Below are 10,602 nucleotides of genomic sequence, written 5' to 3' on the forward strand. Positions count from 1 at the left end.
ATCGCTGAGGCACGCAAGCCTCCCCACCAACGGCAAGGTCCACGGTTCATGGGGCGCTATAGATGAAGATAAGACAAAGCTACAAGAAGCACTTCAAGAACATCAGGAAGAAAAAGAATTGAGTCGCATACAAAAATACTTGGATAAAGATTTGGCTCAAAATAAGAAGACACAACTACCTGTTTATGATTTACAAGCTGTTGTACCGGTACCAACGCGACAAACATCAGCGTTTTTTTTACAAATCGAGGCTCAACAGTAACAATGTCACAGTAAGTGTCCATACATACATTTTTTACTATTTATTATTACTCTTGAAGTCTGTTCTACTTATTTTTGTTGTTTGCACTGAGACAAAAAACTTTTTTTTTTTTTTTTTTTTTTTTTTTTTTTTTAGAAACAGCAACTTGTGTTTTACAATATCTTGAAGAGTTATCCAAGAACCTTCCTGGGACAGATGTCGTATTTTACTCCGACGAGGGCAACAGAACAAGTAAGTACCATAAACTCAGACAGTGATTCGCAGAAATCCTGTAGCAAAATGTTTATGTTGTAAAAATGACATTGATTAAAATGTTCATTCTCTTCTACTTCAGATACATGATTCCAACGTATTTGTATGCAGTACAAAGGCTGGATATTCGGTCCATTACGCACAAGAATTTGATTCATGGTCACACCCAGGACGAACGAGACGCAGTTCACAGCATCATTGAGAGAGCTCTTAAGAGTGCGAAGAAGTCAGGGCCAATTTATGTTCCCGATCTATATAGATCAGTCATCTGAAATGCAAAAGAAAATGGAAATCGGCTACATCTTAGGGAAATGGGTTTTTCAGATTTCAATGACATTAAAGTTTTGCACAATGAGATGGCTCCTTGCATGGCTCGGGACGTTGACGGGAGTATTTTCAAAGTGTCCGAAATTAAATTATTTCGAAGCGAAAAGGGAAGTGATGTGTTTCAGTATACGAACAGCTACAAACAGTCGGAGTGGGAACACATTCAGTTCAAAGGGAGGAAGAGGCGCTTAACAGGGAATGTAGATGGGAGTAATTTGGATCTGAAATCCGCTTATACTACAAAAATGACTTTCACAGGAAACAAAATTCAAGATTTAAACAATTTGGTTAACAGCAACATCATTGCTAAATATTACAAGGCCTTCTATGATTCTCTTTCCACATAAATGTAATGTGTTGCTTTTGTCGTTTGGAAGATCTTTATTTCACTTGTTAGTATATTATTTTATGTCAGTTATAAGATTCAAATAATAAAAATGATAATAAAACAACAAAACTGTAAGAGTGAACAAAAAAATATAGTTTAGAGATACATTTCTTTTTTCCCACACACCTTCTTTAGTCGTATTTGTTAATTTCGACAACAATGTCGGAAGAACAATGACACATTTACTTAAAGGGTAGCAAGAGGGCGAATGGGATGCTGTTTGAAGGAAATAATTTTTGTATTTTGTAGAGAACACGTAGTGTCACAATTAGGCCAGCTTTCAGTTACGTACATAATTTTACAGTTGTTTTATGAAGTTTTAAAGTAAATGTCATTTTGTTTTCTGCTTCTCCTGTAAACTATTTATTTTGACAGTTATGTCATTGTTCTTTTGGAACGGCGATATCAGACAATCTCAGCAGCACTGAGGTGAGTTTAGAAGGGGAAGACCAACGGCCTGAGGCGCGAAATGGAATTCGTATTGAGGATGAAGACGTAGGGCCAACGGCCTTGCCGCAGTGGTAACACCGGTTCCCGTCAGATCACCGAAGTTAAGCACTGTCGGGCTGGGCCAGCAGTTGGATGGGTGACCACCCAGTCTGCCGAGCGCTGTTGGCGAGCGGGGTGCACTCAGCCCTCGTGAGGCAAACTGAGGAGCTACTTGATTGAGAAGTAGCGGCTCCGGTCTCGGAAACTGACATACGGCCGGGAGAGCGGCGTGCTGACCACATGCCCCTTCATATCCGCATCCAATGACGCCTATGGGCTGAAGATGACACGGCGGCCAGTCAGTACCGTTGGGTCTTCATGGCCTGTTCGGGAGGAGTTTAGTTTAGTTTAGGAAGACGTAGGAGGGTAATCCGTGCAGCTACTGCAGTAAGTGAAGTGCCAATTGTTGCAACAGATAGCGCATGTGTCTGCTAAGCAGGAGACATGGGTTCGAATCCTGGTGCTGGTACAAATTTTAATTCACTGCGTCAGCCTACGTAGTTATCGTAAAAAACCAGATCCTGCCTCTGAAGACGGGTCGTGTGAACGCCCTTTATTACCAGCTGCTGCCCGTGGTGTGAAGGCAACAAAACTAGGAACTGCCTGCAGTTACATTTAGGGAGAGAATCGCCTCCCCGGCGCGGCTAGGACAGTGGACGGCAGAAGTTGGGCCTCGCCAGCTGTGGGCGGACGCCTGCGCTCGATGCGCCGCGGCGCGTCGGCGCGCTAATTCCTAATGGACTCCGGGCCGGCGCGGCGACTAGACTCGACTCTTCGCGTAATGACAGCGCCTCGCCGTTACTCACGTCAACTTAGTTTGCGCCGCCAGTGTCAGCCGGCGCGCGGCGCCGGGAGCGCTTTAAATGAATAATCAACTTCCGCCGCGTCCCCTGCGGCTCGCCCTCCGAAAGCCACAGCCGCCGCACTCGCTGACGAGCGGGTGTTTCCCGTTCTGCATAACTCCCTCCCGTAACTTCCGCCAAATTACGTCGGCCGCACTAACGCGCCGAAATGCGACAGAAACTAGCAATAATTCACGGATTGTGAGGCGCACGAACTACGTTGCTCTATATGATGGTCCTCCCTTAGTTTCGTGTTGGCACTACGAATCAAATTAAACTGAGCAGAACGGGTTATAGTTTAACGTGCGGTAAGGAACTAGGACTACACACACACACACACACACACACACACACACACACACACAGTCGCCCGTACAGTCGTTAATCTTACAGTGGCTGCAAAAAGTGTATGTTGGCGCTCCATACAAAATTAGTACATTTATATGAATGGCATTCGGGAGGACGACGGTTCAAACCCGCGTCCGGCCATCCCGTCGTAAGTTTTTCGTGATTTCCCTAAATCGCTCCAGCAAATGCCGGGATCGTTCCTTTGAATGGGCACGGCCGTTTTCCTTCCCCATCCTTCCCTAATTCGACGGGACCGATGATTTCGCTGTTTGGTCCCCAGCTCCAAAATTAATCAAGTTACATGAATGGGTGGACACCAAGCGGAATCCACACCTGTGATGCATATTACGTAAACTGAAGGTGGACGGGAGAGAAAGGAAAGGAAAGGACAGGAACAGATACCACGCACTCATATATCGGATACCCGTCGATGGGATATGAATACACAGGCATCAGCGCAGATCTACGTTTACGTTGGACGTCCAGCAGGACTCTAAAATTAGCGAGCACGGAAGACACTGACGGCGCTATGCTTAGGTGGGAGCGTAGCTCGTCTGGGTAGCGTGCAGACATAATCCGTGCAGTTGCGTTTGACGCTTTCTCCGTATTGCGCAAAGATTAACGCAACTGCCTTCGAAGCAGCTGCCGGCCGTTGTGGCCGAGCAGTTCTAGACGCTTCATTGTGGAACCGCGCGACCGCTACGGTCGCATGTTCGTATCCTTCTTCGGGCATGGATCTGTGTGATGTCCTTAGGTTAGTTAGGTTTAAGTAGTTCTAAGTTCTAGGGGACTGATGACCTCAGCTATTAAGTCCCATAGTGCTCAGAGCCTTTTGAACCAGTTTTTCTGAGCAGGAGATCCTGCGTTCGAGTCGCGGTCCGGCACACGTTTTCACTTGTCGCCGCTAACTCCGCATTAAGTCCTGATGCAGCTGATATCATCAATTCCTTTCCTTCCCTTTATCCCCTCTCCACCTTCAAGTTACATATTAATACATTTGTTGACATCTACATGTACACGATTGCTCTGCAATACACCCTTAAATACCTGACAGAGAGGTCATAAAACCGATGTCAGACCATTTCGCAACCGTTCCACTCTAGAATAGAAAGTGGGGAAAATGAACATGTTAATTTTCCGTGCAAGCTCTGGCTCCCCTTATTTTTTTATGATGGTCATTTCACCCTAAGTGATTTTGGGTATCTGGAAAATTGCCTTAGACAACCTGACATTTAGTATATTTCTTTATTTATTGGCTGTTTTCTTTTGGTCTGTTACCTAGATAAAAGAACAGTCCAAATGTTACACATGAATTAGTATAAATGCAGCATGTAATATTGCAACATAATTTGGAATCTTTTGGTATAAGTAACCATTATGGTGTTCAAGGAGAAAATCTACATAAAATGCCTACATTTAAAAAATTTAAGGAAAAAGGAACAAGGCTACATACTCCATTTGGCGCACATATATATGTTCAGGACTTACAGAGGCTGTGCTGCTGTGCTACCGGAGGTGTAGAGACTGGGAGATGGTTGACAGGGATACAGGAAATCCTTCCTGGTCTTCCCGGAAGCTCGTCCGCTCAGTAGTTCTGTTGTCACGATGTATGGCCTCTTCTTGCTTGTCTGTCAGCCATGTAGGCTTCACGTTCATAAGCTGAATTTGGAAATTTGGGGTAAGTCACTGTGGGACCAAACTGATGAGGTCATCGGCCCATAGGCTTACACACTATTTTATCTAACTTAAACTAACTTGCGCTAAGGACAACACATACAGCCATGCCCGAGGGAGGACTCGAACCTGCAACGGGGGAAACCACGCGAACCATGGCAAGGCGCCACAGACCGCGCGGCCACCCAGCGCTGCTTCATAAGCTGATATTTTAGCCGTTAGCGAGTTTAGATTATGTCACAGTTCCTCATTCCTTGTTATAGACAGTAACATTACCAAAGAAGTTACTATGGTGGTCTGTAACCTCTTGTCTAATGGCACATTCCCAGACTATGTGGTCCAGGCTGCCAACTGCCCCACACTCAGAAGCGCCTATGGTGCATAGTCGTATTGTCAGTAAGTAGTTGGGATATTGGTCTTGTAGTGTGTGGCAGCCTTCGTCAGAAGGAAGTACGACAACTTGTATTTTGGAAACATCTTTAATAATTCATAATAATGTATGTAACATGCAAGTGCTGTTGAGCGCAGACAAGCAGCGGGGCAGCCTCATGTGCGCCCATTTGTTACTCTCGATGTGCGAAAGAATTCTTTGAAGTCATGAGTCATGACCCACTGCATATAGCAAGGAAGCTTACGGCGCAGGTATACTGCTGCACCCCAGCTGTCCGCGTTCTTGTCCTCATACCTCTGTAACTGCAGTCTGGTTTCTGTACATGTTGCGGATAATCTTTCTCTCCTATGTTTTTACCCTGATAGCGTTAGAATTTTCAAGAGTGTGCTCTACTGAACATTATCAAAAACTTTCTCAAAATCTGCAACTGCTATAACCCTAGGTTTTATCATTTCAAGACATCTTCTAAGAAAAGTTGTAGGATCAGTACAGTGCGTTTTTCTACACTTTTCTGGAACCCCAATTCATCTACCCCGAGGTCGTCTTCTACTAGTTTTTTGCTAAACTTCTATAAGTAATTCGTGTTATTATTTTTCAGTCATGATTTATTAAACTGATAGTTCGATAGCATTCGCGCCTGTTAACTCCTGCCTTCTTTGAAACCAAAATTATCATAATCTTCGCCAAGTCTGAGCGTATTTCACCTTTCTCATATATATACATCAAAAAAAGTTTTGCATCACCTCGGTTCCCAGAACTCCTGAAGACAGACGTTGACTGTGCATATTCTATCACAGACACAGACCCTTTGACTGTTCAGAGATGTCACTACACCTGCTCAAAGATGTAAACAGCCATACATGAGCAGCGCCTATTAGACGGAGGGGGTCTGACAGCCTATCAGTTCCAGTCATTCCACCAGGAAAGAGATAAATGGCTCGTGATGTCTGTAGTTCAACCATGCCTAGACGGTCAATACCGCTGTTCGATCGCGTCCGCCTTGTTACTTTGTGCCAGGAAGGGCTCTCAACAAGGAAAGTGTCCAGGCGTCTCGGAAGGAACCGAAGCGACGTTGTTCGAACTTGGAGGAGATACAGAGAGACAGGAACTGTTAATGACACGCCTCGCTCAGGCCGCCCAAAGTCTACTACGGCAGTGAGTGACCGCTACCTACGGATTATGGCTCAGAGGAACCCTGATAGCAACGCCACCATGTTGAATAATGCTTTTGGTACAGCCACACGACGTCGTGTTATGACTCAAACTGTCCGCAATAGGCTGTGTTACATAGCTAGGGAAGGCGGAGATGCACGCGCTAACTCACGTAGGCTGGCGTTAGGTCTGAAACAGGATACGTAATGAATGCTATAAAGAAAAGTACGTAGCTGCTGGAATACTTAACTTTAATCCATCATTTGTATACAGCGTTCTTGATGATACAAGTGAGACTCTCTCTAGAAATGGTTAATGGCGCCTTGCTAGGTCGTAGCCATGGACTTAGCTGAAGGCTATTCTAACTATCTCTCGGCAAATGAGAGAAAGGCTTCGTCAGTGTAGTCGCTAGAAAAGTCGTCCGTACAACTGGGGCGAGTGCTCGTCCGTCTCTCGAGACCTGCCGTGTGGTGGCGCTCGGTCTGCGATCACTGACAGTGGCGACACGCGGGTCCGACATGTACTAATGGACCGCGGCCAATTTAAAGCTATCACCTAGCAAGTGTGGTGTCTGGCGGTGACACCATAGGCTGCATGATGCGCAACTTCATTCCCGACGTCTATGGCGACGCCCATCTTTGCAACCGCGACACCATGCAGCACGGTACAGACGGGCCCAACAACATGCCGAATAGACCGCTCATCATTGGCATCACGTTCTCTTCACCGATGTGTGTCGCATATGCCTTCAATCAGACAATCGTCGGAGACCTGTTCGGAGGTAACCCGGTCAGGCTGAACGCCTTAGACACACTGTCATGCGAATGCTGCAAGGTGGAGGTTCCCTGCTGTTTTGGGGTAGCATTAAGTGGGGCCGACGTTCGCCGTTGGCGGTCAACGAAGGCACCGTAACGGCTGTACGGTACGTCAATGCCATCATCCGACCGATAGTGCAACCATATTGGCGAGGCACTCGTCTTCATGGACGACAATTCGGCGCCCCCCCCTCCCCCCCCCCCCCCCCCCCATCGTGCACAACTTGTGAATGACTTCCTTGAGGATATCGACGTTGCTCGACTAGAGTGGCCAGCATGTTCTGCATACATGAACCCTATCGAACAAGCCTGGGATAGAGTGAAAAGGGCTGTTCACGGACGACGTGATCCACCAACCACTCTGAGAGATCTACGCATAATCGCAGTTGAGGAGTAGGACAATCTGGAAGAACAGTGCAGTCATGGTGCGTGGGACAACCACGAGAGTGCTCCTGCTGTCATGGGAAATCGCACCGCTGACCATACCCCCAGCTGATAGTCCACTGTGTGTAGGTGGCAGACAGGTTGGTTGCAGGCGCTCAGCCAGCCTCCTTCTAACCAACATAGGCACCGAGGCAGAACCAGCTTTTATCAGGAAACACAACAGACCGCTACTCCGCCGTCCAAAGAGCTTTCGGTTGACACCACTGAGGTCGCAGATGGCTGTGGTTTGGGATCAGTGGAATGCAAATTATAGGGCGTTTGGCTCGGAGATGTCCTTGACGTAAACAGTTTGTACCAGTCGTGTAACGGTGGTGCCAACTGGTGCTCAAGTTGCTGCTGAAGATTCAGTATGTTGCAACAGATCCAAACACCGAGCACGATGATCTTCCCTCTCGGTAGTGCCACGTGGCCAATCCGGAGTCTGGTCTTCTTAAGGCCGAACATTCTCGTGGTCACCACTGCCAGCAGGCATATATTAGCTGGCTGTGGTTTGGGATCAGTGGAATGCACACTACAGGGCGTTTGGCTCGGAGATGTCCTTGACGAAAACAGTTTGTAACAGTCGTGTAACGGTGGTGCCAACTGGTGCTCAAGTTGCTGCTGAAGATTCAGTATGCTGCAACAGATCCAAACACCGAGCACGATGATCTTCCTTCTCGGTAGTGCCACGTGGCCAATCCGGAGTCTGGTCTTCTTAAGGCCGAACATTCTCGTGGTCACCACTGCCAGCAGGCATATATTAGCTGGCTGTGGTTTGGGATCAGTGGAATGCACACTACAGGGCGTTTGGCTCGGAGATGTCCTTGACGTAAACAGTTTGTAACAGTCGTGTAACGGTGGTGCCAACTGGTGCTCAAGTTGCTGCTGAAGATTCAGTATGCTGCAACAGATCCAAACACCGAGCACGATGATCTTCCCTCTCGGTAGTGCCACGTGGCCAATCCGGAGTCCGGTCTTCTTAAGGCCGAAAATTCTCGTGGTCACCACTGCCAGCAGCCATATATTAGCTGGCTGTGGTTTGGGATCAGTGGAATGCACACTACAGGGCGTTTGGCTCGGAGATGTCCTTGACGTAAACAGTTTGTAACAGTCGTGTAACGGTGGTGCCAACTGGTGCTCAAGTTGCTGCTGAAGAGTCAGTATGCTGCAACAGATCCAAACACCGAGCACGATGATCTTCCCTCTCGGTAGTGCCACGTGGCCAATCCGGAGTCCGGTCTTCTTAAGGCCGAACATTCTCGTGGTCACCACTGCCAGCAGGCATATATTAGCTGGCTGTGGTTTGGGATCAGTGGAATGCACACTACAGGGCGTTTGGCTCGGAGATGTCCTTGACGTAAACAGTTTGTAACAGTCGTGTAACGGTGGTGCCAACTGGTGCTCAAGTTGCTGCTGAAGATTCAGTATGCTGCAACAGATCCAAACACCGAGCACGATGATCTTCCCTCTCGGTAGTGCCACGTGGCCAATCCGGAGTCCGGGCTTCTTAAGGCCGAAAATTCTCGTGGTCACCACTGCCAGCAGGCATATATTAGCTGGCTGTGATTTGGAATCAGTGGAATGCACACTACAGGGCGTTTGGCTCGGAGATGTCCTTGACGTAAACAGTTTGTAACAGTCGTGTAACGGTGGTGCCAACTGGTGCTCAAGTTGCTGCTGAAGATTCAGTATGCTGCAACAGATCCAAACACCGAGCACGATGATCTTCCATCTCGGTAGTGCCACGTGGCCAATCCGGAGTCCGGTCTTCTTAAGGCCGAACATTCTCGTGGTCACCGCTGCCAGCAGGCATATATTAGCAGGCCTCGTACAGAGGCTACATTCCTGCCAAGTTTTTTTGCGACATCGCAGAAGAAACATCCAGCTTCTCGTAGCCCTGTTACACGACCTTGATCAAACTCAGTGAGATGTTTATAATGGCGCGTTTGTCGCTTTAAAGTCATTCTTGGGTAACATTAGCTCAGAATTTTCAGCCTCAAAGGTAACTAACGCTCACGACCGTTCCAGTGCACTTTTGAAGCCAACCTGATTTTCTTCCCCATAGTGACGTCACAAGCGCCACTCTTGTGCGGCTGGCTCGAAATTTGAATAGACATTACTGTCCAGATTTACAAATACGATTACCACGTTTCGTTTATCTCGCACAACTTCTTCTTGGTGTTGTGATTTTTTTCCGTCAGTGTATAATCTATCTCAAACTTTCCGACAACTCCAGGTCTTCTCTACTAACACAACCTTCTTTCCTAATTTTTAAACCAAGTATTAGGATTGATTAAATTGTGCTCTGTGCATTATTTTAACAGTCGGCTTCCCGTTTCATTTCTCTGTCTTATACTCTGATAAATATTACTTCCTGAATGACAGTTTGCTACGAATGGGAGGGGGGCATGTTGTCGGCGTCCAGACAGCCACGCTTAACAAGGGGCTGCATATAATCCACAAAACAATACAACACAGCAAACACGTGGCGACCAAGCTGAGACTTCAATAACAAAATAATTTTAATCGGAGTACAGTTCATGTTCTGCTATTTTTCCTTTCCGTCGTTTTCGCACCATACGTTCTGACAATCTCTTCATAATCTGCCAAGCTAGTTAGGATATTGTAAGGTGGGCATGTGTATCATTTTGGTTTTTGTAAGTTATCAACGTGCAGGTCAGAGAGAGAGTGAGTTATGTTGCTGTTAAACAATCTTTGGTCTTGTTGTGGCACAGTCTTTGCCTCTGCGTAGTCTGTTACAGTCTTACTTCAGGTGTTGTAGGTGATTGACGTATTAAGTAGTACTGTGTTGACTTGTGATTGTATCTGTTGCATGAACAAAGATTTATTGTAAAGTACAGCGGGAAAGAATATGATTTATATTTTGAACGGCGAAGAGATTATAAATTTTAAATAATTTTTTTAAAAAAAAGAGAAGTTTGAGGTAAGACTGCAACACTGCTCAGCTAGTTTGTTGGAATGATTTTTGTCGGCTAGTTAACTCTTTTCGCTTGTTCAGAGCTGAGAGAAGGCCACAACACTTATCTGAGCCATGCACTCACAGATCAGCTGATTATGATGTTTGGTTTAGCACAGTATTGTTCACACTAATGTGAAGATCACGGGGAATTTTTGAATACATATTTCATGCTAAAATTTTTGTCTTCGAATGTAATTTCATACGGATAGCTACACCCACAACCCCACTGTTCAATGGTTTACCATTTCGCTCTACCAAA

The 10,602-nt window shown here is 46.4% G+C and overlaps 1 pseudogene; it reads left to right on the top strand.

The window, feature by feature from the left end:
* The first annotated feature begins 1,729 nt into the window (after positions 1–1,729).
* LOC124719675 lies at positions 1,730–1,847 on the top strand (annotated as a pseudogene).
* The last annotated feature ends 8,755 nt before the right edge of the window (positions 1,848–10,602 follow it).

The sequence above is a fragment of the Schistocerca piceifrons genome, chromosome 1, assembly GCF_021461385.2.
Source record: "Schistocerca piceifrons isolate TAMUIC-IGC-003096 chromosome 1, iqSchPice1.1, whole genome shotgun sequence".
NCBI lineage: Eukaryota > Metazoa > Arthropoda > Insecta > Orthoptera > Acrididae > Schistocerca > Schistocerca piceifrons.